The sequence below is a fragment of the Elephantulus edwardii genome, unplaced genomic scaffold (assembly GCF_000299155.1).
Source record: "Elephantulus edwardii isolate Elephantulus edwardi_28Jun2011 unplaced genomic scaffold, EleEdw1.0 scaffold00002, whole genome shotgun sequence".
Taxonomy (NCBI): domain Eukaryota; kingdom Metazoa; phylum Chordata; class Mammalia; order Macroscelidea; family Macroscelididae; genus Elephantulus; species Elephantulus edwardii.
Window position 1 is genome coordinate 34,505,292 of NW_006399752.1, and position 19,931 is coordinate 34,525,222.

Consider the following 19,931-nt stretch of genomic DNA (forward strand, 5'->3'; position numbering starts at 1 on the left):
AGACTGAGAAAAACTGGATGAAATATGTTTACGGCATTGAAGTCTATAGGGGAGAGAATAGTTTAAAAGTATTATATTTTAGGGCATTATGTTTATCGTAAGAGTACGGAATGAGGGTTGCAGAGTGGATTATATTTGGGTTTGGAGGTGTGGTTGGGGGATGTGCGGGAGGGATTGTGTACCCATGAGGGAGTTTTTCTTTTGCTTTTCAAGGAGAGGAGCAAACGGGGGGAGGGGGAGCAGGTGGGTGGGTGGGGAGAAGGGTGCAACAATGAATGAATGGAATTCCAAGATCTCTGTAGATGTTCATTGAAATGAAAAATAAATAAAAAGAATTCTTGATGAGAAAAAAAAAAAGAAGCAAGAATTCCAAGATTCAGTCTCACCTACTTTAGGTGTGCTGTCATCATGGAAAAGTAGAGGGTGAGTGAAAGGAAGGAATACTGTCTAGGACTGATGTAGTTCGTCATAGTGCAATTGCCATAGTGGCTGCAGCAATGGACATAAGCACAGCAGAGATGGTCAGGATGACACAGGATCCAGGCTTCTGTTCCAAATATGTAAGGTCACTGTGGCTTAGGGCCAACGTGACGGATTCTAACACCATAATAACGCACCGTGGATAAGGCTCTGGTAAAATGTTTAGGCATGAGTATTAGCCCTTTGTTCTGAGGTACTTTGTGGATGTATTTTTGCTCCACCCCTTCACCGTAAGAGACAACTTTTAGGGAATATTTTTTTTTTATTCTGCCGTAAGAGACTCTTGAGCTTCTGTGAAAGTGTGGGACTATCCCTAAAACCATGGATCTCTGGAGATTTTAATTCTCACTCAGTTCACTTATAGCCTTCAAAATTTCAACGTGGTTACAATTTAAGTGTTCTGACCACTTTATGACTCCAGAGCCTTCTCCTCCATCTAAGTAGATATTCAACTGTGAATATAGATCTTTATATTCTCCTATTCCTTCAGATTTTAAGGTGTCAGTTTTATCAGTGACCTAAATTCTCTAACAGATCTCCTGAAAGTCTTTGAGTTTTAGTTGGTTCAATTCCCTCCCCCCCACTTTCTTATCCTAATCATGGAAGTGATAACTTCTAAGCTTTATCTTTAGCCTGTCACAAATAAATGGGTAGAAAACTATGGTACATTCACACAATGAAATACTATGCAGCACTGAAAAACAATGAACACACACACACAATCATACAACATGGGCGACCCTGGAGGACGTTATGCTCAGTGAAATATTTCAGTCACAAAAGGACAAATATTACATAACACCACTGCTATAAAGCAGGACTGACATGAGTGGTTGTAGGGGGAGGGGGAAGAATAGGAAAAGAGTGGATAGATAATGAACACTGTTTTGAAACAGATGGGGGAAAGAACTATTTAAAAGAAACATATGATTAGGCACCAGTTTATGACACCAATCCAGAAAAGAGGGGCATTGCAAAGTGGACTGGAGGAGGTGGGAGGAAGGGGAAGGGAGGAAAGTGTGCAACAATGAATGGATATTTAAAAAAAAGAAAAGAAAATGGACTAGGGGAGGGGAAAGGGAAGAATAAGGAGGAAATGTGCAATAATGAATGAAAGAAAAATCCAACTTTTTTGTAAATTTTAATTAAAATCAGAATAAAATGTATAAAAATTACTGGTAAAAAGAAAAGAATATTGGCAGTCTTCTCTCTACATTTTAAAATATCATTTTCTTCAATATTTCCTCTATCTTTAAAATAATTCCATGTGATATTGCAACTCTTGCCATAAGAACACTTTATTTAGCTTTATTTTTTGTTGTTGTTGTGCTAGCAATAATCTCCCTATTTGAAATTTAAAGCTTACTTCTATAATTATTTCCTCTTTGTTTGGAGAGCTTTCCTTTAGCTTCCTTCAAGGAGAATTAGAGTGTTTTTCTCTCAAAACTGGAAAAAACACCTGTCACTTTCTTCTGAGGACTACATTTCTAATGAAAAATCAATTGTCATTCTAATTGTGTTTCCTTGTAAGTATAATGCAATTTCTTGTTAGCAGCATTCAGACTTTTCTTAAATCTCCTTAGGTTTTGGAATAGATTTCTTTCGTTTCTATCCTGGTTGGTGTTCACTTAGCTGCTTGAATCTACCTATATCTTTTGGCACGTTTGGGGACATTTCAGCCATTATTTATTTGAATATTGTTTTGGTTTTGGTGTTGTTAGGTGCCCTGGACTCAAGTACACAGTGACCCTATCCTGTCCTACCCTGTGCTATCTTCATCATCTCTGACATAGTTGAACCCATTGTTGCAGTCACTGTGTCAATCAGTGTTAGCCATAATTTCCTATAATCCACATAGTCAAATGCTTTTGCATAGTCAAACATAAATAATCAGGCTTCCTATATTCTCTGTTTTCAGCTAAGATCCATCTTACATCAACAATGATCTCCCGCATGCCACAGTCATGTAAGAATTCAGCTTGAATTTCTAGCAGTTTTCTGTGGATGTACTGTTAAGGTCTTTCTTTCTTTCCCCTCATCAAGGGTCTTCCTCTCTTTCCCCATACTCTACTTTTCCAAGCATGATATCCCTCTCCAAAGAATAGCTTCTCCTAGAAACACGCCCGACTTAGCTTTGCCATCTTTGCTCCAAGGATGCAAAGGATGCAAGGATTCTGGCTGCACTGAATGTTGTTTTAGTCAAATCTCTTTTCTCCTGTCTTGAAAGACTTTAATGGTACACGTGTTAGAAATTTGTCATATTCCCAGAGATGACCAACAATTCCCTACCTCACTATTCCAGTCTGTTTTCGCTGTACAGTGGAGATCAGGTTATTTCAATAATCTGCTTTAAGTTCATTGCTTCTTCCTCTGTGACTGAGATACTTCACTCAGCGTAATGTCTTCCAGGGTCACACATTTTTAATAATATTGCATGAGTTCCTTGTTTTTCAATGCAGCATAGTATTCCATTGTGTGATTATAGCGCAGCTTCTCTATCCATTCGTTTGTTGATGGGCACTTAGGTTGTTTCCAACTCCTTGCTATTGTGAGCAAAGCCGCAATAAACATGGGTGTGCATATATCTGCTTGGGTGGCAGTTATGGTCTCTTTGGGGTATGTTCCCAGTAGTGGAATTGCTGGCTCAAATGGTATCTCTATTTGTAACTTTTTGAGAAAGTGCCATACCGCCTTCCACAGTGGTTGCACCGCCTTTCCACGTTTTAGAATTGCATTAACTCATGAATTTTATATTCTGAGATTTTGTTCCCCAAAGAGACTAGGGCCAAACAGGGTTACTCCATGTTGGCTACAACCTGAAGTTTCTACTTAAATCCTTTTTCCTCTGAGTGTTTTAAAAGTGGAACAACTTTTGTAAGTACCCCCTACAAAGGTCAATGATCCTTTGAGGGGCTACAATCCTCTACGTGGAAGAGCCTTAAGAAAATAAAGCCAATTATCACTACAAAGAAAAGGTTTGCTTTTATATATGACAATATTTTAAGAAGATTATTATGAAAATTAAAACACAAATTAAAAATTTCATATAGACTGAAAAGACCCCAAGACAATGGCTCTTACTTACTCTTCAGGCCTGGAACTGAGCTCAACCTCGTAGCTCAATTTTTAGTCAAATAAAAAGCCTTATAAAGTCAATAATAAGCGGAGAAATACTCACTATTTAGAATAGTCAGCCATACATGAACAAAAGGGCAGCATTTGCCAGGGCTAGAGCTCAGACAGCAGGAAGGCACAGGAAAGAAGGACAAATGGAAAAACTAAACAGAGGGAGCAAATGCGAAGAGGACTGTTCCATTGTGGGGTTGCAATCAGTGTCACAAAACAGAATGTGTGTGGACTTTTGAATGGAAAATCAATTTGCTCTGTAAACTTTCACCCAAATCACAGTAAAAAAAAAAAAGAAAAGAAAAGAAAAAATTGCTTTCTTTGACTTTGCAGGCTCTTAAGTGCTGTGATTATATCAAGACTTCTTGAACTTGGAGTAAGGAGTGAATGTGGTTTTGGGTTTGTATTTCCTCTGGCCCCTCTGGCTGTCCCCAGTTACTGCCATTCTGCACTCAATTTCCCTTTAGCGTCTACTGCAGACTCCCTGCCTTTTCTTCACACAGCAAAGAGAGTGTATAGACCTGGGTTCAGTCCCTGACTCTGCCACTTACTAGTGCATACCATTTGAGCAACCACTTAACTTCTTTCTAATGGAAGACCATGAGTAGACACCTTATAGGGTAACTGTGATTACTAAATTAAACAACGCATATGAAGATAGGAGTAGCTCTGGTGGCCTAGAGGCAAGAAGCTGCACTGCAATCCCAAATGCATGTGGTTCAAGGCTACCAGCTGCTCTGTGGGAGAAAGATGGGCAATTTCCTCCCATGTGATTAATGTGCCTCTGACAACCTGTTGGAGGGTCAGCTATGGGCCCGTTCTGACTCTACAGTACACAACAACAACACACAAAGATAAGGATGCAAGGGCAAACTGGCTACATTTTCATTGTACAATATATTTTATTTGGTTATTTCTGTCCACATATATTTTTCTTTTCCTTCTAGACTCACTTCCAGGAAGTCAGGGACCCCCTTCCATGTTTTCATAATGCCAGTCCTTAGTTCCACCATTGTCTGTGGCCCTCTGTACCTTAGTTATTTCTTGCTTCTGGAAACCCTATGACCCTGGAGCAAGGATGAAAGTCACTCAAGTGTTGAGGGCTTTCATTTGTAGGATCGCAATGAGTCACCTACGACTCCATTGCACTGAACAACAACAAGTGTTCCTGAAGATCAGAGCTCCTTTTGAGAGCAAGGTGTACTCATCACTTTATCTATGGAAACTGTGAAAGTCATAGAATTTCTCCAAGGAGTGGGGGCAGCAAGGGAAGATTCTGAAAGTCAGTGTTGCGAGGAGTATGAGAGGGAGGAAAGGGTGGTGAATTTACAAGCAAGACTGAAGGTGTTAAGAGAGTTTGGTGAGAGCAAATCTAACTAGAGACACAAAAGACCTTTACAAAGAAAATTACAAAAATTACTACAAGAACGGAAAAGAGACCTGGAACAATGGAAGAATATGCCATGCTCACAGGTAACAAGACTGAATATCATGATAATGACAATTCTACCAAAGGTAACCTACAAATTTAAAGTAATAACAATACACATACCAATTCCATTCTTCAGTGAGATGGAAAAGGCTATTTCCAATTTTATCTAGATTAGAAAGAAACCCTGAAAAAGTAAAGCACTATTGAAAAAGATATCAAGCCCTACTAGACAGCTATGGTTGTCAAGTCAGTGTGGTTCTAGTGCAGTGACAGGCATATAGAGCAATGGAATAGAATTGAGAAATCGGAAATCAGCTCATCTACCTGTGGTCAACTGGTTTTTGACAAGAAGAAGATACCATTTAAGTGGGGGAATTATAGCCTTTTAAATAAATAATCTTGGCAAAATTGTAAAATCTTCTGTAAAAAACTCAAGCAAGACAAACACCTCACACCATAGACAAAAGCCAACGCAAGGTATAGTAAGGACCTAGTAGTAAAACCAAAGGCTATAAACTTCATCAGAGAAAAGCTTGGACAACCTCTAGAAGCCTTAATCCACAGTATGAACAATCTTCCAAACACAATCTTCAAACAAGAGAGAACAAAATAGATGAATGAGACTTTCTAAGAATGAAATCCCTAAGTGCATCAAAAAACTTCTCCAACAGGGTGAAAAGAAAACCCACAGACTGGAGGAAAAGAATATTTGGCAATGAAAATCTGATAAGAAATTTATATTTAAAATTTATAGAATACTTTAGCACCTCAGCAAGAAAAAAGGTAAACAAACGGATTGCAAAATGGGCAGAGGATATGAACAGACATTTAACCAAAGAAGATACTCAGATGACAAACACATGAAGAAATGTTCAAAATCCCTAGCTATGTATTAGAGATGCAAATAAAAACAGTTGTGAGATAACCTCTCATCCCAGCAACAATATCAAAGTTCAACAGAGCAGCAAACAACAAATACTGGTGAGGTTGTGGAGAGATTGGAACCCTAATTCACTGCTGATGTGAATTTAAAATGGTGCAACCACTATGGAAGGTGGTCTGGTGCTTTCTGAAAAAGTTGGAAATAGAAATACTATTTGACCCAGCAATTCTACTACTGGGAATATACCTTAAAGAAACCAGATCTGTCACCCAAACAGCTTTATTCACAATAGCAAAGAGATAAAAGCGACCCAAGTGTCTAGCAACAAATGAATGGATATAAAAACTGTGGTATATTCACACAATGGAATACTATGCAGCACAGAAAAACAATTAAAACACATTACACAACATGGGTGACCCGGGAGGAGATTATGCTGAGTGAAATATCTCGGTTATTATAGGACAAATACTTTATAACACCACTGTTATAAAGTAGGATTGACATGGGGGGTTGGGGGAACTAGGAAAAGAATGGATAGATAACGAACACTGCATTGAAACAGATGAAAGAACTGTTTAGAAGGAACATATGATTAGGTATTATATGTATGACAACAGTCTAGAATGAGAGGTGCATTACAAAGCGGACTGGGGGAGGCGGAGAGGAGGGAGGAAAACATGCAACAATGAATCAATGAATGAATGGAAATCCAATTTTCCTGTAAACTTTGGTTAAAATTACAATTAAAATACAAAAAATTTTAAAAGAATGAGATGAGGATACTGGTGACATTGATCCAGCTGGTGACTCAGCTACCTTGGTGAGGGGTTAAGGAGGGGGTAGGTCTGAGCAGCTGAAAGCAGTGGGCATATTCATAACTGATCAGAAACTGGTCCTGAATTAAAGTGCTCCCTCACTCTGGAGATGGCCCAGCACAAGCATTCCTGCCAAAACATAGTCTCTCTCTCTCTCTCTGTTCCATGTAGCACTCACTTCTTCGCCAGAAATAACCACAAAATATAAGAATTCATTCAGCAATCATTACCACTATCTCCACATGAATCAAACGCTAGTGAACCACAGTCCCCAAAAGATGAGGTAAACATACTTCACGGCACTGATTGAGACTGGAGAAATTGCGGCCAAGGTCACAGATCATTGTTTAAATTCAGCTCCGCTGTCTCCTAACCTCAAATCTCCCTATTACATTACCTCCGGGTGTGGGGTTCTACAGGAGTGTCTCCGGGATTTGAGAGGTAATGGTGATACCGAGAGTGATTCCAGAGCTCTGCATTAAGAAGACAGAGAAGCCAGGGAGCGCTCATCTTTGCATCTAGAACGGAAATGTTCTGCTCACACAACTTCTAAAACCACACCTCATCCATCTCCCAGTGCCTCACTGTATCTTGACCTCTAGACTTTTCATGGAAATGGGTCATAAGAGTTCTGTTATGAACACATTCTGGAGATTCACATATATAGCTTTTGGTATCAATTACATTGCAACAGCAAGAAAACAAAAATCTTCCCCAACAGTCAGCATTATGATAAAGACTGAAGTTGTTAATAATGTTCTCTTGCTTGGATCAATAATCAATATTCTTGGTACCAGCAGTCAGGAAGTGAGGAGATGTATTGCATTGGGCAAACCTACTGTCAGGGACTGCTCTAAAATACTGAAGAGCAATGATATCAGTTTTAAGACTAAGGTGCACATGACTAAGGCCAACTTTTAAATCACGTGGTAGGCATCAGATTCACTATGAATAATAAGGAGTACAGAAGAATTGATGCCTTTGAGTCGTGGTTCTTGAGAAGAGAACTCAATGTCTCGGGGAATGCCAAAAGAACAAATAGGTATGTCCTGGAAAGCGTGTGGCCAGAGTGTTCCGTGGGGGCAAGGATCGTGAAGCTTCATTTTTCATACTTTGGACATGTAGCTAAATAAGGCTATCCCTTGGAACGGGAAAGCATACTTAGAAAGGCAGAGGGTTGGTGAAGGAGAGGAAGACCCCCAATGAGATGGACTGACATTGTGACTTCAGCAACAGGCCCCAGTATCGCAGAGATGGTGAGGACAGCACACAGCACAGGATAGGACAAGTTTCAGGTTGGCTGTTCATAGGGTCGCTGCGAGTCGTACTCATAACAGCACCTAAAAGCAGCAACAATCACAAGTCTACAAATCATACCTGCCAAACTATACAACAAGCATAGCTCTTCCCCAGGAGCAGATGTGCACCTTCCAGTTCATTGGTAAAGCACTTTAATCTCTGTGGATTATAGAAGCCCGGGGGCTCTGGCGTTCTGGTCTTTCTGTTTTTACCACGGTCCTTGCCATATGCCTGAGCTCTTTCTCAGCTGCATCTGTTAATTGTTGTTGTTAGGTGCCATCAAGTCGAGTATGACCCATAGTTACTCTGTGAACAACAGATCTGAACCCTGTCCTGTTCTGTGCCATCCTCACACTTCTTGACACACGAGAGCCCATTGCAGCAGTCACTGTCAATCCACCTGGCTGAGAGTCTTCTCTTTTACAACCTCCCCCTTCCAAATGTGATGTCTTTCTCCACGGAATAGCCCTTCCAAGCAACATACCTGAAGTATGGGAGATGAAGCTTTATCAACTTAGCCTCCAAGTAGCACTCTGGCTGTGCTTTCTCCATGATATATTTGTTTCTTCTTTTGGAAGTTTATAGGACGGTCAGCACTTTTCTCCAACACCAAAGCTCAAAGGCATCAATTCTTCTGTCATCCTTATTAATTATTCAGCTCCTAGATGGATAGCAAGTGATCAGAAAGACCATGGCCTGAAAAGATGCACCTTAGTCCTCAAATTGACATTATTGCTCCTCAGTAATTAGAAGAGGTTTTTTATTTCAGACTTTCCCAAGGCAACACATTTACTGATTTCCTGACTGTGAGTACCAAGGATGTTGATCGTGGAGACAAGAAAATGAAATTGTTAACAGTTTCAATTGTTCCTCTATTTATCATGTTTTTGTGTATAGGTTCAATGATAAGAATTTCTGTTTTCTTGATGTTGAGATGTAATCCATATTGAAGGTTTCATTTTCTTTTTTTCCACAAGCGCTTCAAGTCTTCCTTACTTACAGCAAGCAAGGTTGTATCATTCGCATAATGCAGGTTACTGATAAGCCTTCCCCTGATCCTGATGATACATTCTTCTTCGTGGAGTCTAGCTTCTTGAATCATTTGCTCAGCAAAATTGACTGAATAAGTATGGAGAAAGAATACAACCTTGACACACTCCCTTGTAAATATTAAATCATGTAGTGTTCCCTTGTTATGTTCACGCAACAGCATCCTGGTCTAGGTCTAGGTTGCACATGAGCACAATTAAGTGCTCTGGGACTCCCATTGTTCTCAGTGTTAACCATGGCTTGTTATGATCCATATAATCAAACGCCTTTGCATAATCAATAAAGCACAGATAGACATTCTTCTGGTATTCTTTACTTTCAGCCAGGATCCATCTGACATCAGCAATGATATATCCCTGACAGCATTTTCTAAATCCTGCTTGAACTTCTGGTAGTTCCCCATCTATGTACTGCTGCAGCCATTTTTGGATGATCTTCAGCAGTATTTTGTTTGCATGTGATATTATTGATATTGTTTGATAGTTTCCACATTCTATTGGATCACATTGCTCGAGAATGGTATCAAATATGGATCTCTTTCAACCCACTGGCCAGACAACTGTCCTCTAGATTTTCTAGTATATTCTGGTGAGAACATCCAGGGCATCATCTGTTCATTTAAACAAATCATTTGGTATCCCATTGATTTCTGGGGCCTTATATTTTGCCAATGTCTTCGCTGCAGCTTCAACTTCCTTACTTACTCACTATCATTGACTCCTGCTCATATGGTACCTCCCGAAATTTTTTTCAGTTTCAATTCTTTTTTTGGTACGGTGACTCTGTGTATTCCTTTCATCTTTTTGATGCTTTCTAGATCATTCAATATATTGCCCATAGCATCTTTCAATATTGAAAATTGAGGCTTAAATTTGTTTTTTAATTCTCTTAGGAATTTTCAGTTTGCTCCCCTTTGACTTTGGCTGTAGGAGCATATATTTGAGTAATAGGCGTATTAACAACTCTTCCTTGCACGCATGTAGATAATATCCATACTCCAGTAAAGGAGATGTTTCTTGAGCAATTCAATTTTCTTCCTTTTTTATTCTTCAATTTCAGCCCTCTGCACATTTCCTCGTAATACTTTGCTTTGTCTTCTCAAACTGCCCTTTGAAATCTTCTATTCAGCTCTTTTACTTCAACATGTTTTCCCTTCTTGATACTCTAGTGCAATTTTCCGCATCTCTTCTGACATCCGTTTTTGTTTTTCATATCCTTGATGTCATCCCACAACTCATCTGGACTTCAATTTTTGGTGTTCAATGCTTCAAACCTATTCTTAAAATGATTTTGAAATTCTGATGGAATAGATTCAAGATCATCTTTTTGTTCTTGTGGATTTGCTTTAATTTTCTTTGGCCTCAATTTAAACGTGCACATGAGTAATTGATGGTCTGTTCCACAGTCCATCCTTGGCCTAGTTTTGACTGCTGATAGTGAGCTTCTCGAAAGATTCCTTCCACAGATATAGTCAATCTGATTCCTATGCAGTCCATTAGATGAGGTCCATATGTACAGTTACCACTAGGGTTTTTAAAAGAAGGTATTTGTAGTGAATGTTGTTGTGTTGTTGTTATGTGCTGTCGAGTTGCCTGCGACTCATAGCAACCCTATGTAAAAGAGCCCTAAATTCGGCCCTATCCTGTGCCAATCTCACTATCTCTGACACACCTACCCCCATTACCCCAGTCACTGAATCAATCCATCTCACTGAGGGTCTTCCTCTCCTGTACTGTCCCTCCACCCTCCCAAGCACGACGTCCTTCTCTAAGAACTGGTCCCTTCTTGCAATATGTCCAAAGTATGGCAGACAAAGCTCCAGAATCCTTGCCTCCAAGGAGCAGCCCGGCTTCACCCTCTCCAGGACAAATCTGTTTGTTCTCCTAGCAATCCATGGTATATTCAGTACTCTTCTCCAACACAATTCAAAGGCATCGATTCTCCTTCTATCATCCCTAGTCATTGTCCAGCTCTCTGATGCATAGAAAGTTATTGCAAAGACCATGGAATGTATCAGGTGCACCTTAGTTTCGAGACTGACATCTTTGTACTTTAGCACTTTAGAGAAGTCTCTAACCACAGACTTTCCCATTACAACTGTCTTTTAATTTCCTGACTGCTGGTGCCAAGAGTGTTGACTATGGAGCCAAGCAAATAAAAACTGTGAACAATCTCAATCTCTTCATTAAGATGCTGCCAATAGGCCCAGTGGTGAGAATCTTTGTTTTCTTGATATTGAGCCTCAATCCATACTGAAGACTGCAGTCCCTGACCTTCCACAGCAAGTGCTTTAGGTCCTCCTCAGTTTCAGCAAGCAGGGTTGTGTCATCTGCATAACACAGATTGTTGATGATTCTTCCTCCAATCCTGATGCCACATTTCTCATTTGCAGTGAATAAATCATTGAAAACACAAAATTCGATCATTCTGTTTTCAGCCTTATTTCTGTCACCAAGTCCCTAATTTCCTACAACTATTCCTTTTTCAGTGTTCCAACTTCTGCATTCCAGTCACCAATTACCATTAATGCATCTTGATTACATGTTTGGTCAATTCCAGACTACAAGATTTGGTAAAAATTTTCAATTTCCTCCCCTTTGGCTTTAACTGTAGGAGCATATATTTGAGTAATAGTTATATTAACAAGACTTCCTTGTGTGCATGTAGATAATATCCATACTCCAGTAAAGGAGATGTTTATTGAGCTTCCACTGAATACTCTGTGTATTCATTTCCTTTTGCTACTATGACGAATGAAAACCAACTTCATGACTTAAAAGAATGCACACGCATTTATTTCCTTATGATTCTGGTGTTAGAAGACTAGAGTAGATCTCAATGGGCTAAAGACAGAGGTGTTGGAGGGCTGGTTCCTTCTGGAGATTCCATGGGAGTCTGGTCCTTGCCTTTTCCATTCTCTGGAGGCAACTGCACTCTTAGGCTGTTGACAAGACAAGGCAGCCTTCTTCTTGAAAGAGCACAAACTTGGAAACCCTACGGGACAGTTCCACTACGTCCTACAGTGCTGCTAACAGTCGGGATCAACTTGATGTTAGTGACATTTTGGGTGACTGATTCTATAATTTCATGTGGAAAATCCAGGATAACATCCCAAGATTAAGGTTTTCTAATTGTTGTTGTTTGTTGCTGTGTGCCATTGAGTCAGACTTGACCCATAGCTGACCCGCCGGTGGGTTTTCCAAGGCTGTTAATCACACAAGAGGAGATTGTCCAACCCTCTCCTGCTGAACAGCTGGTGGGTTTGAAACGTGTGCCTTCGGGATTACAGAGCACCTTCTTACCACTAGGACACCGGAGCTCCCTAATTCTCCTCGTCACATCGGGAACAGGCCCACAAGTTTGGGGTCGAGATGTGAACATCTTTGCACTTGGTGTCCTGCCAACCACGGCCGGCTACCTGCTCATCGCTGAGCAGAGTGTGGCCCTTCTGCACCAAGGAGCCAGGAAGCCGGTTGAAGAAACAGAGAGGTGCCAGTGGAGGTTGGCCTCATGGACAGAATCTGACTGTATTCACCGCACTGACCAGGGCAGTGTGTGGGTGTGAGCGTCGTGTGGGGGAAGGTGTGTGAGTGTACGTGACTGTGAGTCCAAGAGAGGAGGGTGAGAGTGTGTGAGCATGGTGTGCTGGTATGTGCGTGAGCACATGTGTGTAGCAGTGAGTGCGCTGAGCACGTGAACGTGTGTGAGTGTGTGCACATGGTGTGCTGGTATGTACATGAGCACACGTGTGTAGCAGTGAGTGTGCTGAGCACGTGAACGTGTGTGAGCATGACAATGTGAATGTGTGTGAGTGTGTGCACATGGAAAGGCAGATGTGCATGTCTGTGAGAGAATTGAGAAAGTCTGCGGGTGAGTGTGAGGACGTGCAGAGTGTGTGGGTGCGTGTCAGTGTCATTGTGTGTAAAGAGAAGTTGTGCCTGTGTGTGCGTGTGAGAGCATGTGTGAGTGTGACAGTTGTGTAAGAGTGTGTGAACGTGTGTATGGGAGAGTTTGTAGGTGAGTGGGGGAGAGTGTGTGTGTGTGTGTGTGTGTGTGTGTGTGAGCGCTGATGCCTAGGAGTATGGCTGTGTGTGTGAGGGCCTGTGTGAGTGAGTGTATGAGAGAGCACGTGAGCACGTGTGTTCATAAGAGAGCATGGTGGCATGAGAGTGTGTAAATATGTGCTTGAGAAAGTGTGTTTGTGAGAGAGCACGTGTGTGAGAAAGCATGTATGTGAATGAGGTGTTTGCTCATGTGTGAGTGTGAGAATGAGAGTATTTTATGTGTGAGCATTTGTGTGAGTGTGAGAATGTCTGAGTGTGTTTGCATGTGTGAGCATGTGTGTGTGTCAATGTGTGTGTAAGAGAGCATATGTTTGGGAGGCAGCATGTATGAATGTTTGTACGAATGTAGGAGGCGGTGTGGGGCATTGGGTGTGTGAATGAGTATATAAGAAAGTATGCATGTTTTGTGTATCACAGTGTGTATGAGTGGCTTCAGGGTCTGAATGGCCCCCTCCCCAGGCCCTGAGTGTCCTCTGCTCTGAGGCCCGGCCTCACCTACCCTGAAGGTCCCTGCAGTGGGTGGGAGTGCTCCTCTCTGCTCTCTTTCTTGGGTGTGCCTTTTGGGGTCCCTCCTGCAGTCACAAGGGGTGAGGACTGTCCTCGGCTGAATAGTCTCACAGACTGGAACATGTCCTAAGGTGAGTCCTTCTCATTGGGGTGTGGGCCCTTGGCTCACTGGGGCTGCATCTCCAGTCCCTGGAAGGCTGCTGTCTCTGTCCTCTGGGCTTCCCTCAAGGGGCCTCCACTCCAGCCGCTCCCACACAACCATGCTCCTGACTTCATTTTCCAGAAGGCTGGTCAGCTCACCGGGCAGGAGGCCAGCTTGCTGGGTGGCGTGGGCAGGCCTGGAACCATGTGTTTCAGCGTGGGTGCACAGCGGGTCCTTGGCCACAGGTGGAGGGCAGCGGCTCTGGCCAGCTTGTGGGCCGGGGCCTAGGCCTGAGAGGGGGGCACCCGGGGACACAGGATTCAAACCTCAGAGTCCACCAACCATGGCCTCCCACCTTGAGACAGGCTCCAGTCTCTGAATTCTTCCTAGGCAGTTTCCAAGTCCTCTCTCTGACTACTCACTGTTGGGCTATTCTTATAAAGAAAGACATTTTACAGATGAAGACATCTGGCCACCACCTGCATCACCATCAGGGTTTCAGCTCCTTTCTAGGCTGCACGGCCTCCTTGCATCACACTGGAGAGTGACCTGGCCCCAAAAGGGTAAGTCACTTGCCCAAAGGCACAGGGCAGGCTGGCCTGAGGCAGACACATTGGCCTCTGGTACTCATCTCACTTCACCCTTTGAGCCACTTGCTTCTTTAAAAAAAAAAAAATTGAGAGTCTGGCATGATTTGTGGGTGTCCTAATATTTTTACTAGTTTGCACATAATAATTCACACACATTGTTTCATTCATGTCCACTGTGATTTAGAAAATCTTTCACTTGCTCTGTTTCATACAATCACTCATATACATTGCATTTTGTGTCATTAGTCACTATTGATCTATGTCTATTATTTTGCCACTACCTATTGTCAATATCTATGAGTCTCATTTCTTTCTTAACAATATCCAATTTTCCTACATTCATGGTGCTTACATTCCATGTTCCAATCACTAGTGTCTGCTTACAACTTTCTTCCTTCTATTGTTTCCATACTTGAGGGCTCAGTCTCAGTTGCCCTTTCTGCCACATCTGCTAATGTGCTCTGTTGTACGTAGGGTTTTCAAAGGCCTGCTATTTCGGAAGTGGATGGCCAATCCTTCTTCCTAGTCTGTCTTAAGTAGATTGCACAAAGATTCTCACCATTGGGCCAATTGGCAGCATCAGGATAGATGATGAAGAGATTGAGATTATTGACAGCGTCAGTTTGCTTGGCTCTACAGTCAACACTCTTGGTACCAGCAACCAGGAAATTAAAAGGCATATTGCATTGGGAAAGTCTGCTGTTAGGAACCTCTCCAAAGTACTGAAGAGCAACGATGTCAGTCTGTAAACTAAGGTCCCCCTGATACAGGCCATGGTCTTTGCACTACTTGTTCTTTTAGAGAGTTGGACAATGACTAGGGATGATAGAAGGAGAGTTGATGCCTTTGAGCTGTGGTGCTGGAGAAGAGTATTGAATATACCATGGACTGCTAAGAGAACAAATGTGTTTGCCCTGGAGAGGATGAAGCTGGGTTACTCCTTGAAGGCAATGATTCTGAAGCTTCATCTGACATATTTTGGACATGTTGCAAGGAGGAACCAGTGCTTGGAGAGGAACATGCTTGGGTGGGTGGAGGGACAGTGCAGGAGAGGAAGACCCTCGATGAGATGGATTGATTCAGTGACTGACATAATGGGGGTAGGTGTGTCGGTGATGGTGAGATTGGCACAGGATAGGACAGAGATTAAGGCTTGGTCTGACATACTTTGGGCATGTTGCGAGGTGGGATCAGTCCTTGGAGAAGGATGTCATGCTTGGGAGTGTGGAGGGACAGTGCAGGAGAGGAAGACCCTCAATGAGATGGATTGATTCAGTCACTGGGGTAATGGGGGTAGGTGTGTCGGAGACAGTAAGTCTGGTAAGTGATAGAGCAGGGTTTAGGGCTATTGTACACAGGGTTGCTATGAGTCACAGGCGACTCGATGACACATAATAACAACAACAATGCTACCATGTCCCCATCTCTTCAAGTCCCCATCGAGTCCTTCCTATTCCTTCACTTGTTTCTACCCACTGAGATTCCATGAGCTTTCAGGTCACGCAAGTGAAGTTTAGAGACTGGGATGGGGGGGGGGAGGAGGGGCTCTGCTTCACCAGGAGGCAGACTGGCCCCTTGCTGAGGGTCTGGGGCAGCTGCTGCCAGGCGTCCTCTGTCCACACAGCATGCATTCTGCCACCAGCCGCACAGTGTTCTAAGCTGTGACCTTTCAGAAACAGGTGCCTTTCTGGGTGCCCTGGGCAGGTTTTAGCTCCCAGTATTTCCATTAATAGTAAAATAGGTAATCATTTGTGTCACTCAGGGACTCCTTGTGCACCTCAGGCCACCTCAGCTGGGGTCACTCTGAGGTCCAGCTCTGAGGTGCCTGCATCCCTATCATCCCACTGGTCACTGCATGGGAATGCACCCACGTCCCTTATCAGTGTTTACTGGGACCTTTTCCCAAAGAAAAGTTTTACATTCACATCCTACTCTCAGTCTGCTTCTAGGGACCCAGATGAAGACAGACAGGAAGAGCCCCCACTCCAGGGACCCACAGGCCTGGTGGGATGTGGGGGCTTTGTTGGCCTTACTGTGCCACATAGCAGGACATGATAGGGCAGAGGTGCTCAAGAGCTGCCCCGCTGCTCTGTGACCGCAGCACTATCCAGGGGCCCAGGGCCTCCGAGGACGCTGTGAGCCGAGGCCCAGATCAGGGGAAGTGTACTCTTTCTTGGAAAACAGTCTGGGCTGCCAGGGAACTAATCAAAAGAAAAATGACAACCATCCCAGGCAACCTTCGATCGCTGATTGGGGTAAACACAGTGGGATTAGGAAAAACCGCCAGAATTCCAGCTCGTTAGAGCTCAAACGTTATGGAGCTTGGAACGTCATCCTGCCGGTCCCTCCAGACCCAGGAAGCCGCTGGAAAACGCGGCTGATTCACAAACGAGTGTGGGAGCCTGCTCCTTCCCAGGCCCCCAGGTCACGGATCTGGCTGGAGGCCGGGGGGAGTGGGGGGCCCTCGCTGGAGCTCACTGAGCTGTGACAGTAGAGGCCAGAGAGGGAAGGGGCTAGCCCTGATCAATGGCCGGAGGTCTGCACCCAGAGGGCCTTCCCCAGTCAGCTCAAATTCCCTGTCCCCACCCTTCCCAGATTCTACTCAAGCAACAGTCCCATATGCAACTATCATGCGTGCATACGGCTAGAGACAGTGCTGGAAAGAGCCAGAGAGAAGACATGTGAGGCTTTGCAGGCTTCACACAATCTCTGTTGCATATTTCATTCTTTTCTCTCTCCTCTCTCCCCTCCCCTCCTCTCTCTTCTCTCTTCTTCTTTCTTCTTCCTCCTCCTCCTCCTCCTCCTCCTCCTCCTTCTTCTTCTTCTTCTTCTCTCTCTCTCTCTCTCTCTCTCCCTCCCTTTAAAGCAATGTTAAAAGTTTTCTCAGCTTGTCAACTCAACTTACCTCATTGCCACTGAGTCAGAACCAACTCCAGTGGGTTTCCAAGGCCATACATTTTAACAGAGATGACTGTCCGTCTTTCTACTGTGGAGTGTTAGTGGGCTTGAACTGTTGACCTTTTGGTTAATAGTCCAACACTTAACCTATGATGTCACTAGAGCTCCTTCCAGGTCTACAGAGAGTCAAATATTCCCTAGGGCATGAATGTCTCTTCTCCATCTCATACTTACTCTTACACATCCCTTGCAGCCCAGCTCAAATGTGCACTGTCTCTGGCTTTTCCTCCATCAAGTGTCCACCACCTGGGGACCACCCTTTGCCCCAGCTAGGACACAGTGGGACACCCACTCTTGATGGCATTCTGAATTCATTCTTTTATTAAATAACTGGAGCAACTCATTTCAGGGCTAACTCCCAGCTCACAATTACCTAGTGACCCTCATGCAAGGGAACTAATGATGGTCAGTGGAACTGGCCTCTAAGCAGGGATGGGAAGTGAAGCCCCGGAGCTTAGCAGCTCTACAAGACAAGGAAAGACTCTGAGAGCTAGGAGGGATGGACCACAGAGAGGAGTGGGACCAGCCAGTCCCAGAACAGACTCAGAGAACTGCCTGACAGAAAAGGCCAGGAAAGATTCAGGGGTGGGGCCAGAGGAAGAGCAACGGGAAGGGAAGAGCGGAGACAGAGATAGTGAGTCTTGAAAGCACAGTTTAGGAGACCGTGCACTTTCACTGTTATGGATTAGATGGTGCCCTCTCCTCAAGTATGTGTTGGAAGGTCACCCCTATATGCGTGGGTCAGAAACTCTGGTAGCATCGTTCCTATCATGGTGTATAATGCAGAGACCACGTGTCTTTGGCAGTTCAAATCTACCAGTAACTTCTTGGGAGAAAGATGGTAGTTTTCTTCCCATGAGATTTAGAACCTTGAAACCCAATTGTTGTTTGGTGCCGTTGAGTTGAGTATGACTCATAGCAACCCTAAGAATGGCCAGCCTGAAACCTGTCCTATCCTCATCATCTCTGACACACTAGAGTGCATTGCTGAAGTCACAGGGTCTACCCATCTCATTGAGGGTCTTTTTCTCCTGCTTTCCAAGGAATAGCGTTCCCTAGCTACAAAGCCAATGTATGAAAGACAAAGCTCAAGCACCCTTGCCTCCAAGGAACACTCTGGCTGCACCCTTCCCAGGACATATCTGTATTTGTGGCAGTCCATGGGATCTCTTCAGTACTCTTCTCTAGCTCCACAACTCAAAGGAATCAATTATCCCATCATCCTTATTCACTGTTAAGCTCTCTAATGTGTAGTGACTGAAAAGACCATGGCCTGAATTAGGCGTACCTTAGTCTTCAAATTGACACCATTGCTCTTCAGTACTTTGGAGAGGTCCCTGACAGTAGGCTTGCTTAATGCAATACATCTTTTGATACCTAACTGCTGGTACCAAGGGTGTTGATTGTTGACCCAAGCAAGATGAAATCATTGACAGCTTCACTCTTTTCTCCATATATCATAATGGAAACCCAAAGGATGATTACGACTGAGTCATATCTGATCCAATATACTCATTAGGCTATGTATGTCAGTGAGGCTTGATCAGAGTTGTTGATGCAAACCATCCTGTTGAGTACAAGGCATAAAGACCATTAAGAACTACAGATCTGAACTTTGTTCTGTCCTACACCATGGTCAAGACCTCTGTCATCCCATTGTTGTAGTCACTGTGTCAATCAATCTCATTGAGAATCTTCCTGTCTTTTGTTTATGATTGTGGAGTGTGTATTAAACCCATCACGTTGAGGGTCCAAGAAGAACAGATTAAGGAGAGCAGCAAGAGCAGGCAGGAGAAGATTGATGTTACACTATGTGAAGATACTAAGAAACCCAAGACCAGAGGCTGAAAATGGACAAGAGCCTGTGGAGAGAGCCTCCCCCAGTGCCAAGTGAAAAAAAAAAAACAAAACAGCCCACTGCCATCAAGTCAATTCCAACTCCTGGTGACTCTCCCTTGAATGTCTGAGGTGGGAATCTTCACCCTGAAGTCACGCTTTAATCCCCCTGAACAGCGAGAGAATAAAGATTGTTAAAGCCATCCGCCGTGGTATTGTTGCTATAGCATCAGTAGGTGAGACAGCCCTAGAGTTTTCACCTCTTTCCATGAGGGTCAGGGTTTGTGTCTTTACCTCCTTGCTCATCCTGGAGTGGAAGAAGAAGCCATGGATGTGGGCGGGGAGACTGAGAGCTCGAGGGAAGAAGCATGGGCAGGACTGAGTTTCATGGGAGGAGAAGTGGACAGGATTCCTAGTGTTGGAGATGGAGGAGGAACTGCCCAGGCAGGAAGGTCAGTGGTGAGAGATGGTACTTGGACAGGTAATGCTGACTGGTGGAGGCTGGAGGGCTATGAGGAGGCTGGGACCTGGAGACTGTTGGACTGGACCAGTGGGGAGTGAGAGTGGCCAGAAGGCCAGTGAAGGGCATGGGGTGGAGAAAAGATTGAAATTCATGCTGGACAGTGTGGGGAGCTGTAACCTCTCCCTCCAGGCTGAAGCCAGTCCCCATGGTAACATGACTGGGGCCTGAATGTCTGAGGACGGAATCGAGGCCCGGTGAAGGCCCGGGTAGAGAAAGCTTGCAG

The 19,931-nt window shown here is 43.7% G+C and overlaps 1 pseudogene; it reads left to right on the plus strand.

Annotated features, from left to right (window-relative positions):
- LOC102860137 overlaps positions 1–16,879 on the plus strand; it is a 123,444-nt pseudogene extending 106,565 nt beyond the window's left edge.
- Positions 16,880–19,931: the final 3,052 nt, after the last annotated feature.